The 20,173-nt window shown below is 48.6% G+C and overlaps 1 protein-coding gene across 1 annotated transcript in view; it reads left to right on the plus strand.

Moving 5' to 3' along the window:
• The window catches only part of LOC107122837 (gastrula zinc finger protein XlCGF57.1-like), a gene marked incomplete at its 5' end in the record, with an annotated part of 40,041 nt that overhangs the window by 286 nt on the left and 19,582 nt on the right, over positions 1–20,173 (plus strand). The gene's annotated exons all lie outside the window — the stretch shown is intronic.

A 20,173-nucleotide genomic window follows, 5' to 3' on the forward strand; every position in this document is an offset into this window, starting at 1 on the left:
AGGAAGCGTGACACACGATGCCCCCCACACACCCGTGTCTTTTGGGCATCCTGCCCCACAGGGTCTGCATGCAGCGATGGATCTCCGCCAGCCGCCTGGAGAGGAAGAGACTGCCCCCAGCGTGTTGCGTTTCCAGGCTGGGAAACTGTGTGTGTGAAAGAACTCAGGCCTCCCAAGTTCGCGGGAACCAGCACGGCCCTCTGCCCCGGGACGAGTGTTGCCAGGCCAGGTGGGCAGCAGGGGACGAGTTGGGGAGGGGGGGGGGGGACAGCACCGCCACACGTTTTTTAAAAAAACAAGACACTGTTTCCCGCCTCCAGTAGTCTCGGTGCTGCCTCCCTGGAGCGTCTGCCGGGCCAGGCTCGGTGGGGAGGAGCCCTCGTGGCCGGCCGGGGAGGAAGCTCCTCTGGATTGTAGGCCAGGGCGGGGAGAATCCCGGTCTCCCCCGGGCGAGGGCCCTTCATGCTCCCGGTTAGCCCTTCCGCCCCACCAGCCAAGGCCTGCCCTCTGCTAGCGGCTCCCTCCTCGTGGCCCTGGGGGCCTCCTTGGGATGAGAGCCACGTTCTCCCATGTGAACATCATTGGAGGGAAACGTGGCAGGGAAGGCGGAGGGATGCCTAAAGCCTCGGGGCCTGCAGGTTCTCTTTGTATCCTCCGCGCTAACAGTGGCTGGTGGGCCAAGGGCTGAGAGCCAGATCAGAACTGGGGGGGGGGGGGGCCCCCAACTCTCCAACTGCTTTTGGTCAGAGGCCACGCGGGGTGCCCCTTGGCAAATAGCGTTCAGGCCTCCAGGAAGCCCTTCCTTTCCCTCTGCCAGTAGAGAGTCTTGGGGGCACCTTAACAAACCCACCTCGGGCAGCAGCCTTGGAGAGGCCTAAAGCCATGCTTCCTCGGAGGCGCGAAGGCGACCGCTTCTCAGCGTCTGGAACCCGGGACCGCAGAAGGCGCGGGGCTTTGGTTGCATGAAGCGGCGAGAATCCCGTTTTCATGCATCCGATGAAGCGGGGTCCCATCCAGTCCACGACGTGCCTTAGCGTCAGTCCTGGGAGGTGCCCAGAGGCACTCTCTGGCTTGGCTGCAGGAGACTTAACACAGCTGCTTCTGTGGGGATCGGCTGAAATCTTCTGACACCCCCCCCCCAAAGAGATAAATTCACACCAGCATCTGGCCGGGGGGTTGGCGTGTGGGGAGCAGAAAGTGTTTGCCTTCTGCGTGGTCAAACCAGCCCCTTTCCAAGTGTCCCACGCCGGGGGCCTTGAAGTCGTTCCTCGCCCTCTTGGGCGCCCAGGGCAGCTGGCCACCTGGCCTCGTCTACATCTCGCATCCCCGGCGGTCTCCTATCGATCGGTGTCGTGTTTTCTCTGTGTGGTGTGCAGCAGGCACCTTTGCCACTTTCTGGGTGGGTGGGGGGAAAGCCGAAGGCGGGGGCCTGATTCCCAAACTGGTCTGTGATTACTGATGTTGGGGGTGCGCGAGCGGGGCTGTTTCGCGATGATGGAGCTTTTTACAACCTAGTCAAAAGACAATAAAGAGAGGGATACAAGCTGTTGTTGCCTCTGGCTCTCTTATTGACTGGCCGGGTGCCTGGGTGTGAGTCCTCTTCCCCCCCCCCTTCTCCCCGGAGCAAGAAGCACAAAGCTGCATTGGGTGCGAGGGTGCAGGCTCTCAAAAGGGCAGGAGGAGTGCTCTCTTAGCATGGGCAGAAGGCTTTGCCCCTCACCCTCCAGGAGCAGCAGTCCACCCCGCACCCATTCACCCTCATGCAAGTTGAAGGTCTCGAGTTTCCGCCCCCCCCCCCAAGGGAAAATGAAGCACCAGAGGGGGGAGGGGGGGGTATAAGCCAAGCATTGGATGGACTGTGTCCAAATGTGCTGCATTTTGTACCAAGACTAGCCAAGTTCAGTGATGAATTAAGGGTATGAGAAAAGAGTGATCTTGTAGATTGGCCATAGGTTCCGTTGCGTAGTTCTGGTTTTGCTTGGCGGGGGTGGATATGGCATCAGCCAATGTCCTCGAGGAGGCCTGAAGAATTCCGATTTGAAATCAGTGATGCAACTCAGACGTGCAGTGTGTCACGAAAATCGGGCTCCTTCCTCCGGAGAACTGGAACGTAGCCAAATGGATGCATCCGTGTGTGCGTGTGTGTGTGTGTTTTAAAGGGGGTTCCAGACATGACAGATTGGTTAGTGCAGTCTCTCTCCCTGGTAAATTCTGAAGCTCTTAATTAAAGAGAGAATTTATTAAGCCTGTAAAGAAACAGATCCTGCTGAGAGAATTGGCAGAGCATATGCATGGCGAATTCCCATCTTCCCAGTGGAGTTCTTGGTGGGGATGGGGTGTTTTTTTTTTAAGCCTGAATAAAGTTAAGCAGGTCACAGTCAGTGTTCCCTCTAAGCTGAGTTAGTGTGAGCCAGCTCACAGTCTTTTAGCCTCCAGCTCAGAGATTTTTGTCTTAACTCAGGAAGGAGGGCTCCAGAGCAGATTAATTTATGCAGTAGCCCAATCGCTGGCTCACAACTTTATTGCCAGTAGCTCACAAAGTAGAACTTTTGCTCACAAGACTCCATAGCTTAGAAGGGAACATTGGTCACAGTTACATACTTAGGCTTCTCAAAAGCCTTTGAACGTAAGAGCATAAGAGAAGCCATGTTGGATCAGGCCAATGGCCCATCCAGTCCAACACTCTTGTGTCACACAGTGGCCAAAAACGCCAAGTGCCATCAGGAGGTCCAGCAGTGGGGCCAGGACACCAGAAGCCCCTCCCACTGTTGCCCCCCCAAGCACCAAGAATACAGAGCATCACTTGCTCCAGACATAAGAACATAAGATACGCCAATGTTGGATCAGGCCAATGGCACATCCAGTCCAACACTGTGTCACATGGTGGCCAGAAATACCAGGGGCCATCAGGAGGTCCAGCAGTGGGGACAGAACTCCAGATGCCCTCCCACTGTTGCCCCCCGAGCACCAAGAATACAGAGCATCACTGCCCCAGACAGAAGAAGCCATGCTGGATCAGGTCAGTGGCCCATCCAGCCCAACACTGTGTCACACAGTGGCCAAAACCCAGGGGCCATCAGGTGGTCCACCAGCGAGGTCAGAGAGGGACAGTCCTCTCCAAAGGCTCCTGAGTGAACTTTGCAGTGGTGGGATGAGGGAGGGAGGTCCTCATAAGGACATCAGAAGAGAGCCCTGCTGGGTTAGGCCAGTAGTTCTCCTAATCCGGCATCCTGTCTCAAACAGCAGTCAAGCAGTTCCTCTGCAGGTCCAACATCAAGGCAGAGAGGCCAAGGCCTTCCCCTTACGTTGCCTCCTGGCTCTGGGATTCAGGGGTCCCATTTCGTAGCCACTGATGGACTTCTCCTCCATGAACCTGTCTTAACCCCCTTTCAGAGCAGTCTGTGCCTGTGGCCATTGCTACATCCTCTGGCAGTGAATCCCACCATTGTGTGGAGTAGTATTTCCTTTTGTCTTTCCTGAATCTACTGCCCATCAGCTATATTGGATGCCCCTGAGTTCTACTATAGGGGGGTGGCATGTTCTTTCTGTCCTCTCTCTACCTCGTGCATAATTGTACAAACCTCTGTCACATTCCCCCACACCCAGTTGTGTCTTTTCTAAACAGAATCAGCCTTTCTTCAGAGGGAAGGTGCTCCAACCCTTCAGTCATTTTGGCTGTCCTCTGGGCACTTTCTCCAACTCTGTGATCTCCTTTTTCCCCCTTCATTTTATTTATTTTTTTTAAATAGTTTATTTATGGATTTTCCATACATAAAAAACAAATCAAACAAAAACATTCCCCATCCAATTATTAACTTTGTTCCACCTATTCATAAACACTTTGTCATCTCTCCCTGCTAACATCAGATTTAATCTGTCCATTTCCGCTAATTCAAAGATTTTTTCAATTACTTCTTCCCTTTTAGGTATTATATCCGTTTTCCACTTTTTTGCTACTACGTAGGATTCTAGCTATCGCAAGAATATATAATATAACATAGCGATCATCTCTTCTAATTCCATCTGGTAACATATTAAGGAGAAAAGATTTCTGGCAAGAGTTGCAGTTCTATATCAATTATTTCTTTTATCAATTTTTGAACATTTTTCCAAAATTTACTTATTTTTTCGCATCTCCACCATACATGGTAAAATGTCCCTACATTTTTTTAGATCTCCAGCATATTCCCGAAATCTCTCCCTTATATATAATTGAGTAAGACGCAGCGTCACGCAGCGGAGAGAAAATGCACACCAACAGTGTTTGGAGGCTTGAACTGTCTGTCAGAAGCTTCCCCAGCTTCCATTGGCCGTGTCGCCTAAGTCCCACCTCAGAACACAAAGGCTGTAGGCCTGCCTCTGCACCCGGTCCCCTCAGACGTCAGACTACTGCTGACAACCACCTGATGGGTGAGTGGAACCGGGGAGCACTTGAAGAGCAGCGGTGGCAATAAGCCGCTCGACCCCGCTCGACTCCCCCCCTGCCCAACTAGCCAGGGCTGGAGGGAATCAGTGGAAGGGCAGTGGCGGCAGCGCATCACCGCTCGCCACGGCCGGATTCCTCCCCCCTTTATCCCACCCTCCCTCACTGTCTGTCTCTCTGGATTACTGTCTATGTCTCCCCCCCTCATCTTCCTTCCTTCCTTCCTTCCTTCCTTCCTTCCTTCCTTCCTTCCTTCCTTCCTCCCTCCCTATCTCTTCTAATTCCATCTGGTAACATATTAAGGAGAAAAAATTCTGGCAAGAGTTGCAGTTCTATATCGATTATTTCTTTTATCAGTTTTCTAACATTTCCCCAAAATTTACTTATTTTTTTGCATCTCCACCATACATGGTAAAATGTCCCTATATTTTTTTTACATCTCCAGCATATTCCCAATATAACATTTAGATAATTTATCTGGCGTCCAATGCCATCTATAGAACATTTATCTTTATATGATGTCGCTCTTAATATTTTCACCGAATTCCACGTTTTTTCCCATTCCTCAATCGTTATAGTACGCCCTATATTTTGCATCCAGGCTGTGATCTCCTTTTTAAGGTATGGTGACCAGAACTGCATGCAGTATTCCAAGTAAGGCCACACCATACAGGGGCATTATAATCTTGGCTGTTTCGTTTTCAGATCTTTTCCTACCAATTATCAGCATGGCATTTGCCCTTTTCACTGCCGTGTCACATGGGGCCAGCACTTTCATCGAGTAGTCCACTCCAACCCCAAGATTTTTTTCCCTCTCATAAGAACATAAGAATATAAGAGACTTTTAAAAGATTACAACTAATTAATCCCAGTAAAGAATATAAATAATCACATCGTATCAAAACGATTATAAATCTTTTCCAGAAAGAAAGAAAGAAAGAAAGAACACCAGTGGGGCCAGGACATTAGAAGCCATCCCACTATTGACCCCCCCAAGCACCAAGATGACAGAGCATCACTTGCCCCAGAGTCCCTATCTATACCTTGTGGCTAATAGCTACTGATGGACCTCTGCTCCATATGCTTATCTAATTCCCTTTTGAAGCCGTTCATGCTTGTAGCCGCCACCACTTCCTGTGGCAGTGAATTCCAAGTTTTAATCACTCTTTGGCTCTCAGGACCAGCAAGTTCAGAAAAACTAAGATCATGGCATCTGGCCCCATCACTCCTTGGCAAATAGAAGGGGAAGTTGTGGAAGTAGTGACAGACTTCACGTTCCTGGGATCCCAGATCACCGCAGACGGTGACAGCAGCCATGAAATTAAAAGACGCCTGCTCCTTGGGAGGAAAGTGATGATGAACCTAAACAGCATGATAAAAAGCAGAGACATCACCCTGCCAACAAAAGTCTGCATGGTCAAAGCAATGGCATTCCCAGTAGTCATGTATGGCTGCGAGAGTTGGACTATAAGGAAGGCTGAGCGCCGAAGAATACATTCTTTTGAACTATGGTGCTGGAGAAGACCCTTGAGAGTCCCTTGGACTGCAAGGAGATCAAATCAGTCAATCCTAAAAGAAATCAACCCTGACTGTTCTCTGGAAGGCCAGATAATGAAACTGAAGCTCAAATACTTTGGCCACCCAATGAGAAGGGAGCACTCACTGGAGAAGAAGACCCTGATGCTGGGAAAGACTGAAGGTCAAAGAAGACGGGGACGGCAAAGGATGAGATGGTTAGACAGTGTCATAGATGCAACAAACATGAAATTGAGCCAACTTCAGAGGACGGCGGAAGGCCTGGCGGGAGCTGGTCCATGGGGTCGCGAAGAGTCGGACTCGACTGTGCGACTGAACAACAACAAGTAGGAGTTACACCCCCCTCTGTATGTTGATTTAGCCTCCAGGTGGTTGCTGGAGATCCCCTGAAACTACAAAGTGATCTCTAGGTAACAGAGATCAGTTCCCCAGGAGAAACGGACACTTCGGGAGGTAGACTCTATGCCATTGTCCCCCGTTTAAGTCCCTCCCCTCCCCAAACCCCGCCCTCAGGCTCTACGCCCCCCCCCTCCAAATCCCCAAGTATTTCCCAACCTGGAGTTGGCAACCCTATTTGGAGGCAGCTGCTTTGGCATCTCTGGCGTGCTGAGCTCCATCCCCTCCCTCACCTCCGTCTCCCCCCAGGAAATGCCCCCAGACCCCCAGGAATTTCCCAGGTTGGATTTGGCAATCCTAGGTGCTCACCTGCAAGTAGATATAATAATAATAACAATAATAAATATACTTTATTGCCATTGTACATAGTCCAACAAAATTAACGATGCAATCATTTCGGTGATCTGCAACAATATTCATATACACTCACACACCATTCACTACTGTCCCATAACTCCCTTAAGGTTGTGAGTAGGAGCACTACCATGTCCTTTAGAGCGGAAGTGTAAAACTTATTTGTTACAACGACTGGATCCGACATAAATGTGACTTTGTCAGGCCCCCGGGCCATGTGTGCCATAAAATGTAATGCCAGGTGTGGGAGATATATTTATTTATTTATACTTATATTTATACCCCGCCCACCCTGCGAACAGGCTCTGGGCGGCTTACAAAAGACGGCAAAATATTCCGATTTACATAACCCAGAAAACATTAAAATAGCATAAAACATACTTAATATCAACAATAAAGTGGATGGCGTGCGTTTTCATTCCGTTCATCTTCTGATCTTCAGGCCAGTCCTATGGGCCAGATGTTGAATGGCACCGTCGGTAGTGGGCCAGTCCAATATTCCCGATGTACACATGGGATCGTTGGTGGTAACAGTGGCGGCGGCTCCTATTTGCAAGCCTGGCGGAAGAGCTCCGTCTTGCAGGCCCTGTGGAACTGAAAGGTCCCGCAGGGCCCTGATCTCCTCTGGGAGCTCATACAAACTTTTTAAAGGACTGCAGTTGGTAAGCTCCGAGTTGGTGTGTCCTCACTGCAAGGCCCCAAGGGCTGGTGGTGGGTGGGTGGTGGTGCAGAGGTAAATTAACATGAGAGGTGCCGTGCTGAGCAGACACTCCTGCACTGCCTGGAGGGGGGGCAAACCCCTTCCCCAGCCCACTCCCACCACTACTGCTGTGAAACAGCTGGGTGTTGCGTGCTCCCCCTGCCCCCGAACCACCATGGAAGGGGACTGGGAAGACAAGTGGAACTAAACCCCCTGCCTGCAGAAGTGGGGGGGGGGGCAAGGCCATGTGCATGGCAGGACCCTGGCCAAGCAAAGCCCAGTAAACTGGAGACGCCCGTGTGGCAGTGGTCATTTCCAGCCAAGGCCACCAGCCAATCCATGGCAGGGTGTTGCCTGGGGGTTAAAGCAAGAGATCGTTGGCAAGTTGCATCCTCCCCATGTGGTGGTGTTTGCCTGAAGCCGAAGGCCACTGGATCATCTGATGGGGGAGTGGGTGCCACACACACAAGGCCATGCATGTGGTGGAGACTTAAAGCCGGGTTTCTGAGAGGAATTTTATGTGTTGGTGCAAAAAAAATGTCCAGGCCTCTCTCCTGCTCCATTAGCCATCATTTTTTTAATCCACAGTGGTTTTAAACATAAGGTTAAAAAAGGCAAAAAAAAAAAATTCTTAGGCACTCAGTTATTGACTGTGAGAGGTTTGTTTGTCTTGGAGATTTTTCCCATCAACAATGTGTCTTAATAAAGTTTCATCAAACTGTCTTAGTTTCCTGGAAGTTCATATTTTCTTCCTGTATTTAAATACTTCCCTTGTGGGATTATAACTTTCCCTTTTGACATTTGAGGAGTCTAAGAGGTTTCCCTTTTCACACAAACCTCTTCCTAGGGGGCGGCAGTTGGCACACAAGTCATGAAAGTGAACCCGGGCCCATAAACAATATGGCAGCATAGCTGACAGATAATCCTTTTCTGTTTGCCTAGACTGGGAGTTTTCAACCTCCTGTCCAGTCTTTTCTGTCAAAACTAAACCCCAGTTCTGGAAACTGTAAATAAACTGAATTCAGCTAGGGCTGACACTTAGACTTTTAAGGTTGGATTTCTGAACTTTTCCTCAAATGTGTTGGTACACAGTAAGGGCAAGGAGTTGTGTCTTTTCCCTCAGACAAATAGGACCCTACTGACAGGATATCTAAACTTATTAAAACCATTGTAGATGAAGCCCATGAGCTGAGAATAGTATCAGACCCAGAGTATAAATTGTTTAATCAGTTTCCTCAAGTCCCTTTGTTCTGGTTATTGCTCAAGACACACAAGCCTGGTTTCCCACCCCCTGGCAGGCCTGTCATTTCTGGATCAGGATCCTTATTAGAACCTCTCACGGTTTATTGGTGTTTTTTTCTAAAACCCTTTGGGATCAGGAAGCAATTTTTCTCCCGGCCAGTTTGGCTGGAGATCCTGGAGGCTGTCATCTTCTGGACATGGAACAGCAGTCACTGGGTGTGTGTGTGGGGGAGGTATTTGTGAGTTTCCTGCATTGTGCTGGGGGTTGGACTAGATGAACCTGGAGGTTCCTTCCAATTCTATGATTCTATATTCTTTCCATCCCCCATTCTTTTCCCACTAATTATAGTTTGAGTTTTCTCGTGTAGTTGAGAGTTGGTGCAGCTGAGAGCCAGTTTGGTGTAGCGGTTAAGTGCGTGGACTCTAATTTGGGAGAACCGGGTTTGATTCCTCACTCCTCCACTTGCAGCTGCTGGATGACCTTGGGCAAGCCATAGTTCTGTCAGAGCTGTTCTCTCAAGGACAGTTCTGGAAAGAGCTCTCTCAGCCCCACCTATCTCACAGGGTGTCTGTTGTGGGGAGGGGGAGGGAAAGGAGTTTGTAGGCCTCTGAGACTCCAAGTGAAGGGTCGGGGATAAATCCAATCTCTTCCTCTTCTTCTTAATTCAGATTATGATATATATTTACAGTTGTGTGTATTTTGATAATTGGCACATGTAATATATAAATATTATTAAATATTGAAAATAAAAACATTGAACATTTAAATTAGTTATGCTGAATAGTGTATTATTTCGCATGGTTTGTTGTTTTGCACAGTTTTTATTTCCCGTGCAGCTCACTCGCTTTTGGAAACTTCCCTTCTGGGCAGCCCTGGATGGACACGTGGCCGTTCATTGCTGGGAACTGCAAACTATACGTTCTGTAGTTCTTTCCGGTCCAATCCAGCAGGCCTCTTTGAGTTCTTAAGCCCAAAGTCATCTGATAGGTTTGTGGCCCTGGTGAGATTTGATCTGAAGACTGAAAGCTCCCTGTTCCTAGGATCGACATCTGCAGCCCTTTGCCCTCTGAGGTTTGCTAAATTGGGGGGAATGGCATGGCTTTTTTATGGTGGTTCCAGGTATGTGGCCGCCATGACTAAACACTGAGGTGCATGGAACGCTGTTACCTTCCCACCAAAGCGGTACCTATTTATCTACTTGCAATTTCTTCCTTTCGAAGTGCTAGGTTGGCAGGAGTTGGGGCCAGAGACGGGAGTTCACTCCATCACACAGCACTAAGGTCTTGAACTGCCGAACTACAGATCTTCCACTCTGCAGCTCAGCGTCTTGTGTTGCTGGTCCTAAGGCACTGGAAATTAAAGAATTTACACACCCAACTAGTTGGTTTAAGATTAAATTGTCAGGATTCACAAACCGCAACACCAAAAGATGTGTATATGTCATTTTATGTTTATGTGGTCTGCTATACATGGGTGCTGCGGTGGCTCAAGTGGTTAAGACACTGAACTGCAGACTGTGGAAGGTCAGTAGTTCAGCAGTTCGAGACCCGGGTGCCGCATGATGGAGTGAGCTCCCATTTCTAGTTCCAGCTCCTGCCAACCTAGCAGTTCAAAAGCAAGAAATTGCAAGTAGATAAATAGGTACCACTTCGGTGGGAAGGGAACAGTGTTCCGTGCGCCTTGGTGTTTAGTCATGCCGGCCACATGACCACGGAAACGTCTTCGGATAGCGCTGGCTCTTCAGCTTGGAAACGGAGATGAGCACCGCAACCCTAGAGTCGGATTCGACTGGCTTTCAAGCAAGGGAATCTTTACCTTTACTTTTTTATACATGGGTTGTACAATAAGATCAATAAAATCTAGAATTTTGGAATATCATTCTCAGATTAGAAATAAAAATCTCAACACCCCATTAATAGAACATTTCATTCAGTTACCTCATGACCGAGACTCTTTGAGATTCTTTGTTATATGCAAATATGAAGGCACACACTATAATTCGACTAATGTTGCTAGAGTTTTGCTCCAACAGGAGGCTAAGTGGACTTTCAGATTGAATTCTGAAGCACCTAATGTGTTGAATCAACATTTGGATGTAAGGTGTTTTCTGTAAGTTGATTCATGGTGGTAATGAGTACATATACCTTTAATGATGGCTGTTCAATGTAATATTTGTTACACCTGTAAGTTTAGTCTCAATCAAGTAGATATAACTGTTGATATTTTAATGATGTTGGATATTGCTGTAATAATTTAGAGATGTCTGTAAGATAGACGTATTAGCAATTCTTGAGAGATAATTTAAAATATTGATAAGTAAATATGACTTAAATGGTGTTTTCAAGGTTGAATTTATTTGTAATGTTTTTAATATTACATATGGTGTTGTGAATATTTCAGGGGCTTCCTTGTTTTGTAAATATTCCTTATTTTGAAGAAGCTTGGGCAAAACGTGGATTGAGTGTAATCTTGTGGTTTGTCACAAGGAATACTGGAGTAATTGCCTCGATACGTTGATCACAGAGCCCACCAGGATTACACCTATGAAAATGTAAAACAAATTGGTTACTTTCATTCATTCATTCATTCATTTTCTCGGTATATCTCTTTGAATTTGCTAGTGGATTGGAGAACTCTCTTCTATTTCTAAAAATATTCTTGCCACAATTACTTTGTTTGATGGCGGCTCCTATCTGGTGGAACGAGCTCCCGGAGATCCGGGCCCTGTGGGACCTTATGCAGTTCCGCAGGGCCTGTTAGACGGAGCTCTTTTGCCAGGCTTTTGCATAGGAGCCGCCATTGCTACTGTACCACCACCGAGTTCCCATCTTTGACGGTGGATTCTATCAGGATGTGAGCTGGCCCTGGAAAGACGATCAGACGACCTGAAGAACTGGTCATGAAAGGACGACAGTACTATCCGGAACTTTTGCTGATGGATTATGCTGGTTTATGGAACCCCATCTTGGATTGATAAGAGCTTATTATTTAGAGCACCGGCAATTTGTTTGTGATTGACTGTTTTATTCTGTTTTTAGCTGTTGAATCATGGCATATGCCTCTTTGTTAGCCGCCCTGAGCCCGTTTGGGGAGGGCGGGATATAAATTTAATAAATAATAATAATAATTTGTTTTGCACCAATTATGGTTTGAATTTTTTAAAATTTAGATTATGAGATATATTTACAGTTGAGAGTATTTTGATAGTTTGCACGTGATATATAAATATTATTAAAATATTGAACATAAAAACATTAAACATTTAATGCATTTATGTGGAATTGCATATTATTTCGCATGGTTTGCTGTTTTGCAGAGTTTTTATTTCCCGTGCAGCTCACTCACTTTTGGAAACTTCCTCTCTGGGCATACCTGGATGGACACGTGGCTGTTCATTGATGGGAACAGCAAACAACAAGCTCTGTCGTTCTTTCTGGTCCAATCCAGGAGGACTCTTTGTGTCCTTAAGCCTAAAGCTGTCATTCCCATCTACCATTTGCTCCATTCTGTTCCACCCTGGAACAGAAAAAGATGTGGCTCAGAACCACATTCAGATACACCCTGGGCCAAGAGCCGTACGGACTGCAGAGTCACCCCTCCCTTCATCCATGGGGCTTGTGTGGGTCTTGTCCCCACCATCGGCTCCTCCCAGTAACCTGGTGATGAGGGCAGGCCACGGGACAGAGACTGCCCAGAGCGAGGGGCCACGCCACGTGGCTTAGCGTGGCTATGACCCCAGGGCTCCCAGTGTGATATGCCGACCACTCTCTCATAAGAGCTCTGCAGCACTGAACAAGTCAGAAGACAAGGACTGTTTCCTTCCGCCTCCTTCTCTCCGTCTTGCCAAGAAGGATTGCCAGACAGCCCGAGGCTGCCATCCCCTGGAGCTGGCAGGCCACAAGGCCTCCTTGGCTCAGGAGCAGAACGGGGATCCGGAGGGGAAGGAGGAGTTGCTCACCTGCCTGAAACAACGTCACCACTCTCGTCTTCATGGCTTGCGGGCGCACCTCAGCAAAACTCCACCCTGGGACATCCCTGCAAGACAAACACGAGGTAAGCAGGCTGGATCCTGCACGGCCCTGCACCATGAGCGGCATTTGCCATGCTCTTCCACTGCCTTCGGCTGGCCAACGTCCACCAGCAGCTGTCAGCCCCCCCCCCATCCCCTGGCTTCAATAATGTCCACCGGTTCCCTTCCATCCTCAGTCAGTCAGCCCATTGCGTTCACACCCCCATTCACACCTCCGTTCAGCCCATCACATTCACACACCCCCATTCAGCCCACTCCCCCTAAGGATGAACATGAACCAGGGACATCTGGTTCAGTCTTTGGCTGAACTACAAACCAAAGGGTCCGTGGGGAGCAGAAAGCAAAGAAAGAGAAGGAAAGGAGGGAAAGAAGAAAGGCTAGCCACTACCCATCCCTACCCATTTGCATTCACTCTCCATCCATCCATCCACATACACACTCGGTCCCTCGGCAGGAACGGGCACCCCAGCCTCGTCCATCTGAAGGGACGGGCATCCCCGCCCTGTCCCACTGAAGGGATGGGCACCCAAGCTCCGTCCATCTGAAGGGACGGGCACCCGTGCTGCGTCCATCTGAAGGGACGTGCACGCCACACTCCATGAACCTGAGAGGACCAGCACCCGTGCTCCGGCCATCTGAAGGGACAGGCACCTGGGATTCCATTTGCTCACACTTCCACTCTCCATCCATACACAACCTCCTTTCCCCAGCTTCCCACTACACAATCCCCTCCCCTACTGCCTCTGGCTAGCCGCTACCCATCCCTACCCATTCGCATTCACTCTTCATCCATCCATCCACATACACACTCGGTCCCTCGGCAGGAATGGGCACCCCAGCCTCGTCCATCTGATGGGACGGGCATCCCCGCCCTGTCCCACTGAAGGGATGGGCACCCAAGCTCTGTCCATCTGAAGGGACTTGAACGCCACACTCCATGAACCTGAGAGGACCAGCACCCATGCTCCGGCCATCTGAAGGGACGGGCACCTGGGATTCCATTCGCTCACACTTCTACGCTCCATCCATACACAACCTCCTTCCCCCAGCTTCCCACTACACAGCCCCCTCCCCTACTGCCTCTGGCTAGCCGCTTCTCTCAGCCAGTGATGAGAAATAATTTGAAGTTAAGGATAGCAATGATGTAGTGGTTTCTGTAGAAAATAGAAGAGACGATTGAGAAGGAACTCGAGGGGCGTGTGGGTTTCTTAGTTCTTACGGACTGGAGAAAAAAGGACTAGTGGCTTAAACTGAGAGCGAGAAGAAACTGATGAAGATTTCAGAGAGAGGATTCTATCACAGATGGACAATATTATGGACTTGAGAGAGAAGAAGCCTTGTCTGAAACGGAGACTGATCTAAGAAGAAGATCGTGAAGGCTTCAGTGGGAGGATTAGATCACTTTGGGCCAATTTTCTGCAAATCCTTACCCATCCCTACCCATTCGTGTTCACTCTCCATCCATCCATCCACATACACACTCGGTCCCTCAGCAGAAATGGGCACCCCAGCTCCATCCATTTGAAGGGACGGGCATCCCCGCCCTGTCCCTCTCAAGGGACGGGCACCCAAGCTCTGTCCCTCTCAAGGGACGGGCACCCAAGCTCTGTCCATCTAAAGGGACGGGCACCTGGGATTCCTTTCGGTCCCACTTCTACTCTCCATCCATACACAGCCCCCTCCCCCAGCTTCCTGGTACATAACCCCCTCCCCCACTCGCTCTGGCTAGCCGCTTCTGCCAGCCAACGTCATCAGGAGCTTCAGGCCGTGGCCTCCCGTCAGGTTTCAGGGTGCCAGTTTCCCCCTGCTTACACTGCAAGCCCTCCCGCTTTCGCGGAAGAACTTGCCTTCTGGGTCCTCTCCCATCCATCCACACATTGCCCTCTTCGCCGTATCAGTGCTCCTCCTCTCATGTTGATGTGCCAGCTTGCGTCAGCCTGGTGGAGAAACGACGAGAAGGGCTTAAAGGCCAGTCTGGGAACTCAGAGCCGCCTTCACCTCAGCCTTCTGGCTGATCCTCTTACTCCCATTCCCACTCCCCGAGAGAGAGACTCCAGAATACATTCATTCCTGTTTGGTGGGTGACAGTGGAAAATTTCAGACAGCCCATATATTCCGGTACAGGAACAGTTCCCTAACGGTTTCTGGTCAGACATTTCAGACAGAACCGTTTTAGTAACTGTTCCCTACTGGAATATATTTTCACTTTCAGACAGAAACGCTTCTGTCCCGTTCAGGAAACGCAACTGAAGTTTTTTACCTGTAAACTGCTTCCAAGTGGTCTTCAATTTCTTGTACCGTTTCTGAAGCGTGATTTCCCACCCTTTTTTGCCCACGCGAGTGATCTCCATCTTTAAAAAAAAATGTTTGTTTTAGAGCACTATAGTGCTATAGCGCTATAATGCAACAGCAAAACAGCACTATAGCAACCCCATTGGAGGGCCTGGGCTACACTGGAATACATGAGATAGCTACATCTGCCACTTGGAAACAAGTACCCCATTGGATACAGCCTTCAAGCGGGAGATCAGGGCATCAGCGATTGATGACTGTGATGACAAAAAAGCCCCTAGGAGATCATAGGCATTGGCCCCTCCCCAGCCCCACGGCATTCCCTCACTAGACCAGCAAGACAAGGGGCATCTCTGTCCAGTTTTGCTACAAAGGTGCTGAGACTGGTATCAAAAGGCAAAAGAGACGCCGAGGAAAAAGGCCAAGAACAGTTTGTCCCTTTAAAATAAAATATTCTTAAACGATTATATTGAAAGCGTCTTCTTTATATTATTAGAACTCCAAATGCTCATGCAAGCATATATTAGGCTGATTCATGTCTGTTTCATTTGCCGGTGGTAACGGCCAGAGAAAATGCGTGCTCAGGGGCCCTAAATACCAACACTTAAAGAAACAGGATGCAAAGCATTCACAACCAAATTTCACATTAAGGATTACAGTGCAAGTCATGAAGGACAGACCCCTTTGGCAAGAGGCTAAGTGATTAAACATCTGCTAATGGAGCAGAACGGTCTTGGAAGAATGTTCTCAAAGGACCGTAGTCCCTTGCAATCCTGTTGACCTGCTCCAATTAAATATTAAAGTCCTAAATTAGCCTACAGAATACTCTGTAATGAGAATACTCTGTAACGAGTGGGAATCTTCTTGCACAATGGTGGATAATATATTACAATTCCTATCATGATAATAATTCCACATCCAGATATGAATGAACATCCAGGTGTGAGTTAGTTTTGTATTTCAAAAATCTTCAAGTCAAGATATAGAATAATTCTTCATATGGAACCGAGCTTTTTCATCCATAATAACGTGCCATCCAGCTAAAACATTTCCATTTCCAAAGGCCCACTCTACATCTAGCATTCGCTTCATTGTTTTACCAAACCCACACTGGAACAGAAAAAGATGCAGCTCAAAACCACATTCAGATACACCCTGGGCCAACAGCCGTACAGGCTATAGAGTCACCCCTGAACGGCCATAAAAGGGCCATAAATCCAGGGCTATTTTTGGGCAGGAACGCACAGGAATGGAGTTCCGGCTGGCTTCAGAGTTGGCCACGCCCACTACAACCAAAACCTCTGTGTGCGTGGCTACAGAGGGAAGGCCTGGAGAACGACACCACCCCCCAGCGACTCCGAGGCAGGCAGCCCGGGGGCCCCCCCTGGAACTCATTAGCATAATAGGCCACACCCAACAGCAGAAACTCATTAGTATATTAGACCACACCCCATGCCTTCCCTTCCCTTCAAGGGGGGGCTTGCCTGGGCAAGCCGAGGGAAGGCATGGGGTGTGGTCTAATATGCTAATGAGTTTCTGCTGTTGGGTGTGGCCTATTATGCGAATGAGTTCCTGCTGGGCTTTTTCTACAAAAAAAGCCCTGCATAAATCTATGCAGACGGGACCATAAAACCAAGAGATACAAGGAGGTGGAACCGGCATGCAGTGTGGAGGGTTCAATAAAATCTGACAGCCATAGAATCATAGAATGTTAGAGTTGGAAGGGACCTTGCAGGTCATCTAGTCCAACCCCCCTGCACTCTGCAGGAGCAGTCAATCAAAGTGAAAGTGGCATGCCATGTAGAGGACAATTTCTGTTCCAACGTGGGTTTGGTGAAACAGTGGAGCGAATGCTAGAAGCAGAATGGGCCCTAGTGAAGGTTCTAGAAGTGAAGGCGGCTTACAACAGAAGCAGAACATGAGAGAAACAGAATAAAATCCACCATAATAAAACCTATAAAGTCACAGATTTAAAAGCCACGGTCAATTGTATTGGTAGCAAGTTTCCAGAAGTTGCTACTGGTCCTGCCCTTGGCAAGTCCTCCTCCATCAGGGGACACGATGACCCGGGGGAAGGGGCCTTCCTGGGGCTGTTTCGGCCGCCCCCCCCGGTCTCCTCCTGCTCCCCCTCCCACAGTTTTCCTTTCCAGAAACCGGGCCTCGGAATGTTTGGCAACTGCGCCGTGGTTGCCGAGTGACCCTCAACAGCCACAGAGTCCAGTGGGCATTCTTAAACCGACAGAGTTGCTTCCTCAATATGGCTATGAATTCAAGAGTGATGCTCAAGGATTCAGGTTCAAATAGACCTCATTGACATGCCAATGTAATATAACCCACCGGGGCAACTCACGGGATACACCACTTGTTTCGTGGAACACGTTGCAAAGAAGGAGAACCTCAGGCTGCGGTCACACACACTAAATAATCCACTTTCAACTCACTTCCAATGCACTTTCCAAATGGAATTTGCCAGTTCACACAGTAAAATCCATTTGGAAAGTGCACTAAAAGTGGATTGAAAATGGATTATTTAGTATGTGTGACCACAGCCCTAGTGTGGATGTGAACCTTGGTCTCTGGCCAGTGTGCTATTCCAACCACTATCTCATAATAGCTCTGCCACCAGGAACTAGGAAACCTCCTTACTCCCTCCTCCTCTTCCTTCCTCCTCCTAGTGGTCTGAGTGTGCCTGAGGTTAGCATCCTCAAAAGGAAGCAGTGTCCCCGAGGCAACAAGTCCTCCTTTGATGTCACAGGAGCTGAGGTCACTGCTGCAAAGTGTCCAGGAAATTCATCCCCCTTCTCACACGTCGTGTCATTTCTGTGCTTCAGTCTTCATCTGTGGACATATATATCACCCCCTTTCCTGGCTGCTCCCATTTCATTTATCAATGTTATAGAAGAAGAAGAGATTGGATTTCTACCCCGCCCTTCACTACCCAAAGGAGTCTCAGTGCGGCTTACAAACTCCTTTCCCTTCCCCTTCCCACAATGGACACCCCCTGAGGTAGGTGGGACAGAGAGAGCTCTGACAGAAACGGCTCTTTTTCAAGGACAGCTCTTATCAGAACTACGGCTTGCCCAAGGTCATCCAGCCAGGTGCGAGTGGAGGAGGAGTGGGGAATCAAACCCGGTCCTCCCAGATTAGAGTCCGCGCACTTAACCCACGACACCAAACTGGCTCTCAAATTTAAAACTGATTTAAAACAGAGTGATTTAAAACATCAGTGAGCCACCTTTCTGCCATGGGGAACTCAAGGCGGCTTACAATAAAAGCGGAATGCGAAAGAAACAGACTAAAAAGAACCACGATAGAACCTATAACGTCACAGAGTAAAATCGGCAAGCCCTCGCGCTTTCTTTCTTCCTCCCACTCACCAGCCAGCCTACCTTTCTTTGTTCCCGTCTTCATCTGTACCCCTCCCTTTCCTATCCCTCAGGGTCTCCCCGTGAAAACTCTGGCTCCGTTGGGTGGTGGTCGCCAGCTCAGGCCGGCTCCCAGCTGTATGGTGGCTGCCACCGCCAGTGGGCCAGGCCCCAGGGCACCATCGCCACCGCTGCCAAGCCAGGGGCGGTCAATTGTATTGGTAGCACGTTTCCAGAAGTTGCTACTGGTCCCGTCCTTGGCGAGTCCTCCTCCATCAGGGGACACCATGACCCGGTGGAAGGGGCCTTCCTGGGGCTGTTTCGGCCCCCCCCCCGGTCTCCTCCTGCTCCCCCTCCCACAGTTTTCCTTTCCAGAAACCAGGCCTTGGAATGTTTGGCAACTGCGCCGTGGTTGCCGAGTGACCCTCAACAGCCACAGAGTCCAGTGGGCATTCTTAAACCGACAGATGTTGTTTCTGTTCTTTTGCAAAGTTTTGAGTCCATGATGTATTGTTTTGCTCAGATTTTTTTCCTGCAAACTTGGGACTGCTTCAGTGTGTCCCCCCCCCATCTGCCTGCTTCCCGCTCAGAAGAGGACAGAAGACAAATTAATGGCACATAGCTCTAGGGGTTATTATTGGCCACGAGAGCTCAGTGGAGCCTCTGTGTACAGAGGCAGTCTATCTCAGCTTTAGGAGCTACAGGACAAACAACAGGGGAGAGGCCTTCGTGCTTGACTTGGAGGCTACCTGGAAGCATTTCTTTGGCCATGGTTAAGAAGCAAGATGCTGCATTAAATGGATCTGGTCCAAATTACTGGCCTCTTCTCACAGGGACTACAAGTATTTATTATTTATTTATTTATTTTTCGCATTTATATCCCGCCCTCCCCGATGGACTCAGGGCGGCTAACAAGGGCAAGGTAAAACCCTGCCATAATTAAAACATGATATACGTAATATACATAGTAACTTAAAACATATAATACATATTAAAACTTCCGATACTTAAAAACAACGGTGCTCACTCAACTTCTCCCAGAAGAATGGAAGGAGAAGAAGAGATTGGATTTATATCCTGCCCTTCAGTACCCGAAGGTATCTCAGAGCGGCTTACAAACTTCTTCCCCTTCCCCTCCACAACAGACACCCTGTGAGGTGGGTGGGGCTGAGAGAGCTCTGACAGAAACTGCTCTTTTTTCAAGAACAGCTCTTATCAGAACTACAGCTTGCCCAAGGTCATCCAGCCAGGTGCAAGTCGAGGAGTGGGGAATCAAACTACTTAATCCCACTGGGAAATGGTATCCCATTATTGACAAACTTACCTTTGAAAATTTTGAATGGAAAACCATCTATAACGCAAAATATAAACTGTTATTGCTTGGCTGAAACATTGTATGACTTTTAAAGCCTTTCTGTTTGTATAGTTTGATTCAAAGTTACATTTGAAAGTATTTGTCTTATGTATAGAAAACCTGTGATTTAGTGTTTGTACTATGGTGTACTTTAATGTTAAAACTAATAAAAATGTTTTGGTTAAAAAAAAAAAAAAAAAAAAACCCGGCTCTCCCAGATTAGAGTCCGCGCACTTAACCACCAGGACTGGCAGAGAACGTCCAGACGACGAGTGAGAAGAAAAACTGCTTTATTGACGTCAGACCCAGCTGCGAGGAGCGCTCAAAAAGGGCTGGGCCCTAGACACAGGAAGAACAAAACTTTTATACAATTCAGTTACGTACACACTTTCTTATCTTGGTCAGCCCAGGGTATTTCGCTACTTTGCTGAGCTGGGCGCACATGGGGATTTTCCACCCTGTCTCTAACTGCTCTCCCCA

Source organism: Gekko japonicus, unplaced genomic scaffold, assembly GCF_001447785.1.
Source record: "Gekko japonicus isolate JY-2015 unplaced genomic scaffold, Gekko_japonicus_V1.1 scaffold3856, whole genome shotgun sequence".
Taxonomy (NCBI): Eukaryota; Metazoa; Chordata; class Lepidosauria; order Squamata; family Gekkonidae; genus Gekko; species Gekko japonicus.